Source organism: Pipistrellus kuhlii, unplaced genomic scaffold, assembly GCF_014108245.1.
Source record: "Pipistrellus kuhlii isolate mPipKuh1 unplaced genomic scaffold, mPipKuh1.p scaffold_m20_p_5, whole genome shotgun sequence".
Classification (NCBI taxonomy): domain Eukaryota; kingdom Metazoa; phylum Chordata; class Mammalia; order Chiroptera; family Vespertilionidae; genus Pipistrellus; species Pipistrellus kuhlii.
The window spans coordinates 82723981-82736962 of record NW_023425551.1 but is presented as its reverse complement, the minus strand read 5'-3'; the positions used below and the strand labels follow the sequence as shown (position 1 = coordinate 82736962).

Below are 12982 nucleotides of genomic sequence, written 5' to 3'. Positions count from 1 at the left end.
CACATTGATTGGTTGCCTCATGCAAATGAGCCTGCAACTAAAGTATGTGCCCTTCACCAAAATCAAACCCAGGACCGTTCAGTACCAGACCTACACACACTCTGTCCGCTGAGCTATGGTATTCCATGGTGTAGATGTACCACAATTTTTGTCCACTCAGCTACTGATGGGCACGTGGAGTGTTTCCAAATCGTAGCTATTGTGAATTGTGCTGCTATAAACATAGGGGTGCATATATTCCTTCTGATTGGTGTATTCCCCAAAGTGGGATCTATGGGACAAATGGAAGTTTCAGTTTCAATTTTATGAGGTAACTCCATACTGGTTTTCACAGAGGCTTCATCAGTGTGCATTCCCACCAGCAGTATCCCAGGATTCCCTTTTCTCCACATCCTTAACAGCACTTGTTAGTTCTTCACTTATTGATGGTAGCCATTCTGGCAGGTGTGAGGTGATACCTCATTGTAGTTTGAATTTGAAAATCTACAATGATTAGTGACATTGAGCATTTTCTCATATGTCTGTAGTCCTCAATGCAGAAGTCTTTATTGGGGTCCTTTGCCCATTTTTTAATTGGGTTGTTTATCTTTCTGGATTGTGGGATTGAATTGTTGAGTTGTATGAGTTCTTCATATATTTTGTAAATTAAGCCCTTACTGGAAGTACTATTGGTGAATATGTTCTCCCATGGAATGGGCTCCCTTTTCATTTTGTTGGTGGTTTCTTTTGCTATGCAGAAGATCTTTAGTTTGATGAAGTCCCATTTGTTTATTTTTTTCCTTTATTTCCCTTGTCCTAGGCAACATATCAATGAAAATACTGCTACATGAGATCTTACTATGTTTTCAACTAGGAGTTTTAGTGTTTTATGACTTACATTTAGGTATTTTATCCATTTGAGTGTAGTCTTGTGTATGGTGTAAGATGATGGTCTAGTTTCATTTTTGTGCATGTACCTGTCCAATTTTCCAAAAACCATTTATTAAAGGACTGTCTTGACTCCATTGTATTTTCTTACCTAATTTGTCAAATATTAATTGACATTATTGCTGTGGGTTAATCTCTGAGGTCTCTGTTCTGTTCCATTGTCTATATGCCTTTCTTTGTGTGTGCCAGTACCAGGCTGTTGTGATTACAATGGCTCTGTAGAAGAGTTTAAGGCTCTGTGATCCTTCCAAATTTGTTCTTCTTTCTCAAAATTGCTGAGGCTATTTGGGGTCTATTTTTGGTTCTGATTAAATTTTTGGAGTTTTTTTAAGTTTTTTTCTAGATCTGTGAAATATGCCATTGGTATTTTATAAAGATTGAATTAAATCTGTATATTAATTTTGGTAGTATGGACATTTTAATGATGTTAATTCTACTAATTTATGAACACAGTATATTCGTCTACTTGTTTATATCTTCCTCTATCTCTTTGTTTAACATCCTATAGTTTTCCAAGTACAAGTCTTTTCCCTACTTGGTTAAGTTTGTTTCCAAGTATAATATTTTTGTTGTTGCAATGATAAATGGGGTAGTTTGTTTAGTTTTCCTTTCTGAAAATTCATTATAAATAAGCCATCAGATATTTCTGGGTATTAATTTTGTATCCTGCTGCATTGCCAAAGTCATTTAATAAACCTAGTAGTTTTTTGGCCGAGTCTTTAGGGTTTTCTATGTACAATATCATGTCATCAGCAAATAATGAGAGATTACTTCCTCGTTTCCAATTTGAATGCCTTTCAATTCTTCTTCTTATATTATCACTGTGGCTAGGACTTCCAGTGCTATGTTAAATAAGAGAAGTGAGAGTGGACATTTCTGTCTTTGATCTTAAAGGGAGTGTTTTTCATTTTTATGATAATGAGTATGATATTGGCTACAGGTTTGTCATGTATAGACTTTATTAAGTTGAGGAAAGATACCTCTATTCCTACTTTGCTGAGAGAGTTTTTATCATAAATTGTTGCTGGATTTTGTTAAGTGCTTTTTTGACATGTGTTGATATGATCACATGGCATTTATTCTTCATTTTGTTTATGTGGTGTTCCATGTTTATTGATTTGCAAATATTGAATCATCTTTGCATCCCTGGAATAAATCCCACTTGGTCATGGTGTATGATCTTTTTAATGTATTGCGAAATTTGATTTGCTAATATTTTGTTCAGGATTTTACCATCTATGTTCATCATAGATATTGGCCTATAATTTTTTTCTTTGTAGTGTCTTTAGAAGTTCCTTGTAATTGCCACTAAGTTCCTTGAGTATCCTTATAACCGTTACTTTGAACTCTATGTCTGATAAATTGCTTGCCTCCATTTCATATATCACTTTTTCTGAAGATTCCTCCTTTTCTTTCATTTGTGAGTTGTTTTTTGTCTTCAATTTTTTGCCGATCCTTTGTATTTTTTTCTATGTATTAGATCAGACTTCTATGTCTCCCAGACTTTGTGGAGTGGCATTATGCAGTAAGTGTTCTAAGGGACCCAGCACTGCTGTCTCTTTGATCTCCTGAGCTAGATGCTCTGGAATTGTACCATGTGTGGAGTATTTTCGGTCTCCTGTTATAATTTTGTCTTGATTGCTGTCCTGTACATGTCTTCTCTTAGGCTGGCTGACTATCAGACTTACCTCAGAGTATGTTATGTGAGCCATTGTACAGGTCCTGACAGAATAAAACAAGAAAAAACATAAAACAGACAAAAGACCCGTTACTACAACAACCAAAAAAGCAACCACAAAAGAAAATAGAATTAGGAAAGAGAAAAGAGAACAAGAATGATAAAAGCAAAATTATGAGGAGGGAAAAAAAGGGAAAGAAAAGGAACATGAAAGGACAGAAGAGAAAAAAGAAAATAAGAATAAAGAATAGGAGAAGGAAAATGGTATAAAAGAAAAGAGGAAGAAAAAAATTACAAAAAGGGTAAAAGAAAAGGAAGAAAAAAGGACAATAAGAAAAGGAAAAGAGAAAACAGGAGAAAAGTGAAAAAAAAAAACAGTAGGAAAAGGAAAGAGGAAAATGAAAGATATGAAAGATAAAAGAGAGAAAGAATAATAACAAAACAACAAACAAGGAAAATAAAGGAGATAATTTTTAAAAAACAACAAAAAGTGAAGTGGAGTTCATCTCAGCAGAGGGTAAGTGCCTGCTGGGAGCTTTCTTGGATCTGCTCTTATGTTGGCTGAGGCTGGCTGTTTTGTCTGCCATTTCTGCGCCTCCCGGAAGGTACTTTGGTGCTAGCCCCTGTCAGAAGCTGTCCACATTTGGCTCTCAGCAACCGGTTTAAAGCTCAAGTGACCCATAGTCTGTCTGTCTCTACAAGACTTGGCTGCACGTGGAAAGGGCCAAACTGCCCTTGAAGGCCAGTTTGTTAACAGCGTGGGGCCAGGGCCAGCTCAGCAAACTTCCCCAGGGTCTGCTTCCACCAGCCTTCACTTGCGCTGGCCAGCAGCTGCCAGTCTCAGTCTGAAAGGCTGTTTCTGAAAGGGCTTTAGGCCAAATCAGGAGTGTAAGGCCTCTGGGTCTCCCAGGAGGGTCAGGTGGCATTCAGATTTCTGCAAAGTGGTGGGTGTGTTTCCTCTGAGAGAGTCCCAGAATATTCCCTGTCTCAGCTGGGCAGAGAACCTAAGTGCAGTCCATGGAATCTGCTGGAGACCAGGAGTTTCTATCAGGTCTCCAGTGAGCAGAGCTGTCCCAGTCAGGTTCCTGGGATAGTGAGGCTGTTGGCCCCACCCCCAAACCAGTCTCTGGCACTCGCTGATCCTACCTAGCCAGTAGCCTTAGTCTTTGGTGCTATGTCCTCTGAGGGGTGGAAATTCAGGGGAGGAGGGGGTGGCAAGCAGGCTTCCTGAGGGTGTGGCCTGTGTATCCCCGAGGGCAGACTATTTGCCTTTTCCTGGGCTGTGGCTTCAGGGAGGGGTCTGTGCCTTTTAAGAAAAAGGGCAGTTCAGAGATTTTGTTTTGAGGGGGCGGGAGGGGGGGGAGGGGAGATACAATGGCAGGTCTCATCCCCAATGATTCCTACTTTATCATCTCCACAGGCAACTCCAGTCCTGCACTGCCCTCCCTCCACCAAAGCCTTGGGTGAGAAGCTGCAAACAAAACCCTGTGCTCTGAACTAAAACAAAACAAAACAAAACAAAACAAAACAAAACAAAACAAAACAAAACAAGACAAAACAAAACTGTGGCTTATTCTCCAACTGGCTGCAGTCTCCCCAGCAATAGGAAGCCCACCACAGCCTTTCACAGCAGGTGTTACATGGGCTGCTGTTCTTGGCTCTGGTGCTCTGGACCGGAGAGCCCAGCCTGGGGTCCCAGCTTCAATCCTCTCAGGGAAACCCACACACACAGCCCAGAGATTCCTCCTCCTTCTCAACCTGCCACAAAAACCTCCTTCTTGTTCATTATATTCCACAAATAAGTGAGGTCATGTGGTATTTATCTTTCTCTGACTGGCTTATTGCACTTAGTCCACCAAAATTGTTGCAGCCCTAACTGATTTGGCTCAGTAGATAGAGCATCAGCCTGCAGACTCAAGGGTCCCAGGTTCGATTCCGGTCAAGGGCATGTACCTTGATTGTGGGTACATCCCCAATGGGGTGTGTGCAGGAGGCAGGCTGATCAATGTTTCTCTTTCATTGATGTTTCTAACTCTCTATTCCTCTCTCTTCCTCTTTGTAAAAATCAATAAAATATATTTTAAAAATTGTTGCAAATGGTAAGAGTTGTTTTTTTGTTTGTTTGTTTTTGTTTTTTAATAGCAGCATAGTATTCCATTGTGTAGATGTACCACCATTTTTCAACCCACTCATCTGATGATGGGCACTTAGGCTATTTCCAAATCTTAGCTATGGTGAATTGTGTTGCTATGAACATAAGGGTGCAAATATTCTTTCTGATTGGTGTTTCTGGTTTCTTAGGATAAATTCCTATAAGTGGGATTACTAGGTCAAATGAGAGTTCCATTTTTAGTTTTTTGAGGAAACTTTATACTGTTTTCTATAATGGCTGCCCCAGTCTGCATCCCCACCAGCAGTGCATGAGGGTTCCTTTTTCTCCACATCCTAACCAGCACTTGTTGTTTGTGTTAAGTCGAGGCTGGGGGGAAGCCCAGAGCCGATACAACCATCTGCTAGGTGGATGGTGACAAAGCTGGCTAGCAGGCACCTTCCTAGGGCCTTCCTAGACCCCTGGCCCGAAGCAGGAATTCCACCCCTCTCATGCCCTCCGCCCTCCCCTCCCTAAACAGCTGTATAAAAGAAGTACCTATGCCGCCTTTTGGCGCAAACTTCCCTGGCCCACCCTCGGACCAGCGAGCTTCACCCGGGAGTGCAGATTACAACCTCTTCCCTGTTAATCGCCTGGATTCGTGTCTTGCTTCTGCATCACAAATCTCTCAGTTGGGACCTTACATCTTGCTGCGAAACCAGGAAAGGGGTAAGTGCCCTGTGGGACCTTTCCCGGTCTGGGGTGACCCCGTGGCTCAGAAACCCTCAGATTTCTCTCCAGCTCGGTAGCGCCAGAGTCAGAGGTTAAGCCCCAGTCCCTATTGATTTCTAGGGTCATTCTTCCGGCTTCTCTGTCTGTCTGAGTTTGCCTCTGGGCTCTGCCCTCCAGGCCTCCCAGGGAGGTTCAGTTAAGGGCCCTGGGCGAAGACGCTCACCCCCCCTTTGGCTCTCCGGCCTTTTGGCCCTCCGTAGCCATGCCCCAAAGATTGGGACGCCAATCCTTGGGCCTCTGCTACTGTCCCTAGGTGTCAAAATGGGCAACCAAACACCGAGCTTAGGTCCAAAGACCCCACCGGGGGTCTCATCCCCAATCTGGCTAAGCGAGGCCTGTCCCAGGATCTGCATCCTAAACACCTCATTTACTTCTGTAACGTGGCATGGCCTCAGTATGAATTGGACAACGGGTCAAAATGGCCTGAACATGGGACTTTTGATTTTAACGTTCTGACTGACCTCAACAACTTCTGCCAATGAGCTGGGAAGTGGCTGGAGGTTCCATATGTCCAGGCCTTTTTCTGTCTGCACTCCCATCCCTCCCTTTGCTCCTCTTATTCCACTGCCCAGGTTCTCCTAGCTCAGGAGAAACTCCCACTGCCTACCGACACCTCTCCACTTTCTGCCTTATCTGAACCCCTTGAGAATCTTTACTCCCCTCCAACTCGCCCACCTCCTTGCCCCCAGTTTTCTCACCCGCCTCCCCACGACCAGGCTCCTATCGCCCTGCCTCCTTCTGCCCTGCAGTCAGGTTCCTCCCTTCCACCATCCTCACTCCCAGACCTCCCTCCGCCACCCCCTCCCCAAAGCCACCTTCTTTACCTGCTGACCTTCCCCTTCTCCCACCCCCGCCTGCTTCCCCAGTCAGCAGGCACACCCGCTCCTGGGTTCCTCCTCTCCTCTGCCCCCTCAGGGAAGTTGCGGGGGCTGAGGGCGTGGTCAGGGTTCATGTTCCTTTCTCTCTGTCGGATGTCTCCCAGATTGAGAAGCGGCTGGGGTCTTTTTCCACCAACCCCACCAGGAATTTCGATACCTTTCTCAGGCCTATGACCTCACCTGGCATGACATCCATGTCATTCTCTCGTCCACCCTAACATCAGATGAAAGGAAAAGAGTCTTAGGAGCGGCAACGGACCACGCAGATCAGATCCACCTTACAGACGCCTCTATGCCAGTGGGGGCCCAGGCCGTTCCTCGTCAGGAACTGGGCTGGGAGTACCAACTAGATACCCCGAAGGGCGAGACGGGCGCCGAGGTCGAGACCAGATACTCCAATGCCTAATAGTGGGCCTCCATGCCGTCTCCCACAAGGGGACAAGCTGAGGGAAGTTACTCAGGGACCAGATGAGAACCCCGCAGTCTTCCTCAACAGGCTGACGGAGGCTCTGACCTTATATACTCGCCTGGACTCTGGGTCCCCAGTCGGGGCAACTGTTCTAGCCACTCACTTCATTTTGCAGTCAGCCCCAGATATTCGAAAAAAGTTTAAAAATGCAGAAGATGGCCCTCAGACTCCTGTCCGGGATCTGATGAATATGGCATTTAAGGTGTTCAATGCCCGAGAAGAGCAGGCGGAATCAGATCGGGAGGCCCGCCTTCGACAAAAGGTGAATCTGCAAACCCAAGCCTTGGTAGCAGCCCTAAGGCCGGCAGCTGTGCATGGTCCTAGGGGGGCTGTGCGTGATGGGGGTGCAACAAGAAGACGAGCGCCACCTGGAGGATGCTTCAAGTGCGGGAATGAAGGTCACTGGGCTAAAGGATGCCCACAACCCCATGCTCTGACCAAGCCCTGGCCAGCCTGTGGTCAAAGCGGCCACTGGAAAAGTGACTGTCCCTGGAAAAGCCAAGGGCCTTCCGCATCCTTCCAGCTCATTACCCGCCGCTGGCTATGCTGGGACTGGCCGACGGAAGATGCCCGGACTCCTGAGCCCCCATCACCCTCACTGAGCCTCAGGTAAAGCTCCAGGTAGCGGGTAAAATGATCTCCTTTTTGATCGATAAGGGGGGCTACCTTTTCTGACTTGCCCTCTTTTTTCTGGGCCACTTTTCCCTTCCCCAATCTCAGTCATGGGAATTGATGGCAAATCCGCCTGCCCACTGGCCACAGGGCCCCTTCCCTGTCTCCTCGACAATAGCTCTATAACTCACTCGTTCCTAGTCATGCCTTCGTGCCCTGTACCCCTTTCAGGACAAGATATCCTCGTCAAACTAGGGGCCACTCTGCAGCTCACTCAGAGTCCTTCAGCCTCCCTGCTTCTTCCGCTCCTGGCTCCCTCCCTTCCCGGGAACACTGATCCCCCACTGCCTGCGTCCCTTGTCAACCCAAAAGCATGGGACACCTCTACCCCGGTGGTTACTAGGCACCATACCCCGGTGAGGATCAGACTTAAGGACCCCGCCTCGTTTCTCTCCCATCCCCAGTTTCCTATCTCCCTAACTCATCACCGAGGTCTCAAACCTCTCATTACTTGGCTTCTGGGGCAGGGTCTCCTCATACCTATCGACTCTCCCTGCAACACCCCCATCCTCCCCGTTAGGAAGGCGGATGGGACCTACTGGCTGGTGCAGGACCTCTGATTAATCAATGAAGCTGTGGTCCCCATCCACCCGGTGGTCCCCAATCCTTACACTCTCCTTTCCCATGTACCAGCTGGTACTACCCACTTTTCTGCCCTTGACCTCAAAGATGCCTTCTTTACCATCCCTCTGGATCCAGACTCTTACCATCTGTTTGCATTCACTTGGGAGGACCCAGATGAGCAGGTATCCCACCAACTTACCTGGACAGTTCTGCCCCAGGGATTCAGAGACAGCTCTCATCTGTTTGGCCAGGCCTTAACCAGAGATCTCCAACAATGCTCATTAGAACCCAGCACTCTTCTTCAGTATGTAGATGATCTCCTTCTCTGCAGCCCCTCTTTAGACGTTTCTCGAAGGCAGACAGCTGACCTCCTCAACCTTCTGGTGGACAAAGGATACCGTGTGTCTCCTGCCAAGGCGCAACTGTCGGCCCTGTCACTTACTTAGGGATCTGTCTGACTCCCAATTCCCAAGGACTGACAATTGACAGAGCACAGGCGATATGAGACCTACAGCCTCCCACTTCTGCGGAACAGATCTTGTCCTTTCTAGGGCTGGTAGGATTCTTCCACCATTGGGTCCCAAATTTTGCTCTCCTAGCTAAGCCTCTATACCAGGCCGCTAAAGAAACACCAATAGACCCCTCTTTTCACCCTCCCTCGTTCCCCAGGGTTTTTCTAAGCTCCGGGATGCCCTTCTGGCATCTCCCCTCCTCTCTCTCCCGGACATCTCTAAGCCTTTCCAACTATTTACTGATGAGAAACAGGGAATAGCCATGGGGGTCCTCACCCAGCCCCTAGGGCCAGCCTTCACCCCAGTAGCCTACCTGTCCAGACAGCTTGATCCCACAGTTCGGGGATGGCAGCCCTGACTCTGGGCTCTGGCTGCAGCAGCTGCTCTCACCAAGGAGGCCCAGAAGATCTGCCTCCAGCAACCCTTACTGGTCTTCTCCGCCCATAGAGTACAGGATCTTTTGTCCCACTGATCCTTATCTCTCCTTGCCCCCTCTCTCATGCAGGAACTCCATCTCCTGCTCCTTGAGAGTCCTGACATCTCCCTAACCCAGTCCCCAGCCCTGAACCCAGCCACTCTCCTTCCTGCTGCCTCCACCCAACGGATGGCAATGCACTCCTGCCCCGAGGTCGTCGAGGCTCTCACTCAACCTCAGGAGGGACTCTCAGATATCCCTCTCTCTAATCCTGACTTAACTCTGTTTGTGGATGGAAGTGTGACGGTTGGCCTCGTCTGCCCAAGAGATAAGGACTCTGGAGACAGACCAGGCCAGGGGGGAAAAGTTAAAAAAAAAAAAATAAAGTCAGTTGTAACTCAGTGCCGGGAATTCCTTTGTAGTAAGATATGCAGACCTCCCTCCAGACCTGGCTAGGAGATTGGCGTCATCAAAACAGCAGCATCCTGCACTTCTGTTTGAAGTCAGAACAGACATTCTGCTTGAGGGAAAAACAGGCCAGGTTGTGTAAACTACCTGAGAAATAGCTGGGGAAGGCCAGGTCTTTGTCCTGAGGGGCCAATCTGGGAGTGACAGACCCATGGTGGGAGTGGTGGGGAAAAAGAGGTATAAGAGGAGGGACTGCCCCTCCATTCGGGCTCTCACCTGGGTGTTTTGCCGGCTGCTGTGTCAGCCAGATTATGGATTCGAATCTGTAATAAACTCTTGCATGCTTAATCAAATTGGCTCCTGTGGTTCATCTCTTGGGGAACTCGCTTCGTAACAGGAAGCTCGTGTCTAGACCCCCAAGGACGTCGGAAAGCATCCTATGCAGTAGTAATGCTCGAGTGGACCCTGGAGAAGGCCCGGCTCCCGGAGGGTACCACCTCTCAAAAGGCTGAGCTTATTGCACTGACCAGGGCCCTGCATCTGGCCAAAGGGAGGAGGGTAAACATATATACAGACTCTAACTATGCCTTTCTGATAGCCCATTGCCACGTGGTTATTTGGAGGGAGAGGGGCTTTCTCCACTAAAGGCTCACCTATTATTAATGCTAGACTCATAACCCGCTTACTTGATGCCTTACAGCTTCCCTCCCAGGTAGCCATCGTGCACTGCCAAGGCCATCAGACTGACTCCTTGATGGTTTCGCAGGGAAACACCAGAGCAGACGCGGTGGCCAGAGGCTTAACTCAGGGTGAAGGGTCCCCAGCCCTGGTCCTGTTCCTTTCCCTTCCCTCCATTACCCCTCAGTATACAGAAGAAAAGAATAAACTCCTACAACGGGGAGGCTCTTCTGGTCCTGAGGGATGGATCTTCATAAATAACAAGATCGCCCTTCCCAAGGCTCAGGTAGGGACCATTGCCCAGCAGGTCCACCAGTCTTGCACACTGGACCGCTGGCGCTTTGGAGGTTCCTAGAACCCCTCTTCACCTCGCCCACACTGCGAGAGGCAGTCACGAGTGCCTGCTCCTCTTGCTCCACGTGTGCAGCTGTCTCACCCCAGGAATGCGCCCCAACTTTCCTACCCATCAAATGAGGGGACACCTCCCAGGACAGGACTGGCAGGTAGACTTCACCCATATGCCTCCCCACAAGAAGACCAAATATCTGCTCACCATGGTAGACATGCTGACAGGGTGGGTAGAGGCCTTCCCTACCCGCAAGGAAACTGCTGAGGTTGTGGCCGAGACCCTAATAACACATATAATCCCTAGGTTCGGGCTCCCCAACTCCATACAATCAGACAATGGCCCAGCTTTTATATCAAGGGTCATTCAGCAGGTTGGTACCTCACTTGGCATCTCCTGGAAACTGCTCATACACTACAGCCCACAATCATCAGGTAAGGTTGAGAGGGCCAATGGCCTCCTTAAAGACCATCTAACAAAACTCTCTAGAAATTCGCAGCTCCTGGCCGGATCTCCTGCCCATGGCCCTGACCAGAATCCGGGCTACACCAAGGAACCCCACCTTCTTAAACCCTTTTGAACTCCTATTTGGGAGACCCTTCTTGCTCAACCATTGTCTCCCTACTGACCCTCCTCTTCTGGCTACTTATCTTCCATACCTGTCTCCTACTCAGGCAGCTGCTCCGGGAACATGCTGACAGGTTTCTGCCCAGGCCAGAACCAGCTGACCAAGGCTCCTGAGTACCAGCCCTCCAGCCAGGGGACTCAGTCCTCCTTAAGAATCTACATCTGAAGGCCTTGGAGCCCAGGTGGACGGGACCTCACACAGTCATCCTTACAACCCCCACCACAGCCAAACTACTTGGTGATCCATTGTGGCATCACCTCTTCAGACTCAAGAGGACCCCGGAGCAGCATGACTTCTATAAATGTGAGGTGTTGGGCCCCACTAAGGTTCGCCTTAGTGGCCCTCCCTCTCCTCCTTCTCCTCCCAGCCTTGGGCAACCTACACTCACCCCCCCACCTGCTTATGTGTGGAGGTTCAAGGTCCGTGAAACCTATGACCAGGACAGCACACAAGTCACCGGCAGGTAGGATCTCAGGACTGCCCTCTGGTCGGATGCCAGGCAGAGATCCTGATTGCTGTCAACCTCCAGTCAGTGTCCAACGGTGGCCGACCATATGCCTGCTTTGCTTACGACCAGCGGAACCCGGACAGGTGTAATCAAGAAGTCAACACCTATGGGGGTTTCCGCTGGTCAGGTTGTGTCATCCATGATGCCTACAAAGAGGTCAGGTCTGGCCCCTTTCTCTGGAAGGACGGGACCTTCAACATCAGGGTCCGGGATCCCTGGGACCAGCGATGGATTGCGGGCGTTATGGGAAAACTGTATTGGAATGGTTGGAGCCCCACCCCTTCAGGGACCATCTACATCTCCCGGGATATGTCATGGCCCAGGAGGCCCAAATCCAGTTCTCCAATAGCATCCTACAGGCTGAACAGTCCCTTAAAGGGAAGCTGCCTGATTCCCCCTAGGTAGAAGTCCTGTCTTCTTGGCTCCAACTTATCCAATACACTTTACTATTCCTTTTTTTTTTTTTTTTTTTTTTTTGCTGTTACTTATTAAAATATTTTTTTTTATTTTTATTTTTCATATATCTTTTATTTTTATTTATTTTATTTTATTTTATTTTATTTTATTTTATTTTTCCCCCGTCCCTCCCTCCCACACATCCCCTCCCTCCCCAGAGCTTTATGTCCATTGGTTGTACTTATATGCATGTATACAAGTCCTTCAGTTGATCTATTATCTCCTCCAGATCCTCCTCCCCTCCCCGCTGAAATTTGACAATCTGCTTTTTGCTTTACTGTCTCTGTATCTATCTTTTGGTTCATCAGTTTATAATGATCTTTATTATCCACAAATGAGTGAGGTCATGTGGTGTTTCTCTTTCATTGATGGCTTATTTCACTCAGCATGATGTTCTCCAATTCCATCCAGGTTGCTGCAAATGATGAGAATTCCTTCTTTTTTATGGCAGCATAGTATTCCATTGTGTAGATGTACCATGGTTTTTTGATCCAATCATCTGTTGACAGGCACCTAGGCTGTTTCCAAATTCTGGCTATTGTAGATTGTGCTGCTATGAACATAGGGGTGCATATATCCTTTCTGATTGGTGTTTCTAGTTTCTTGGGATATATTCCTAGGAGTGGGATTACTGGATCAAATGGGAGTTCCATTTTCAGTTTTTTGAGGAAATTCCACACTGTTCTCCACAGTGGTTGCACCAGTCTGCATTCCCACCAGCAATGCACGAGGGTTCCTTTTTCTCCGCAACCTCGCCAACACTTGTCGTTTGTTGATTTGTTGATGTTGGCCATTCTGACAGGTGTGAGATGGTACCGCATTGTTGTTTTGATTTGCATCTCTCGGATAATTAGTGACTTTGAGCATGTTTTTATGTGCCTTTTGGCCTTCCTTCTGTCTTCTTTTGAAAATATTCTATTTAGGTCCATTGCCCATTTCTTAATTGGATCATTCACCTTCCT

The 12982-nt window shown here is 47.6% G+C and overlaps 1 long non-coding RNA gene across 1 annotated transcript; it reads left to right on the top strand.

Moving 5' to 3' along the window:
• The first annotated feature begins 8506 nt into the window (after positions 1 to 8506).
• LOC118705696 lies at positions 8507 to 11995 on the top strand. The gene is made up of 3 exons (XR_006740063.1): positions 8507 to 9284; positions 9802 to 11519; positions 11634 to 11995. It is a non-coding gene; the product is annotated as an uncharacterized LOC118705696 (long non-coding RNA).
• The last annotated feature ends 987 nt before the right edge of the window (positions 11996 to 12982 follow it).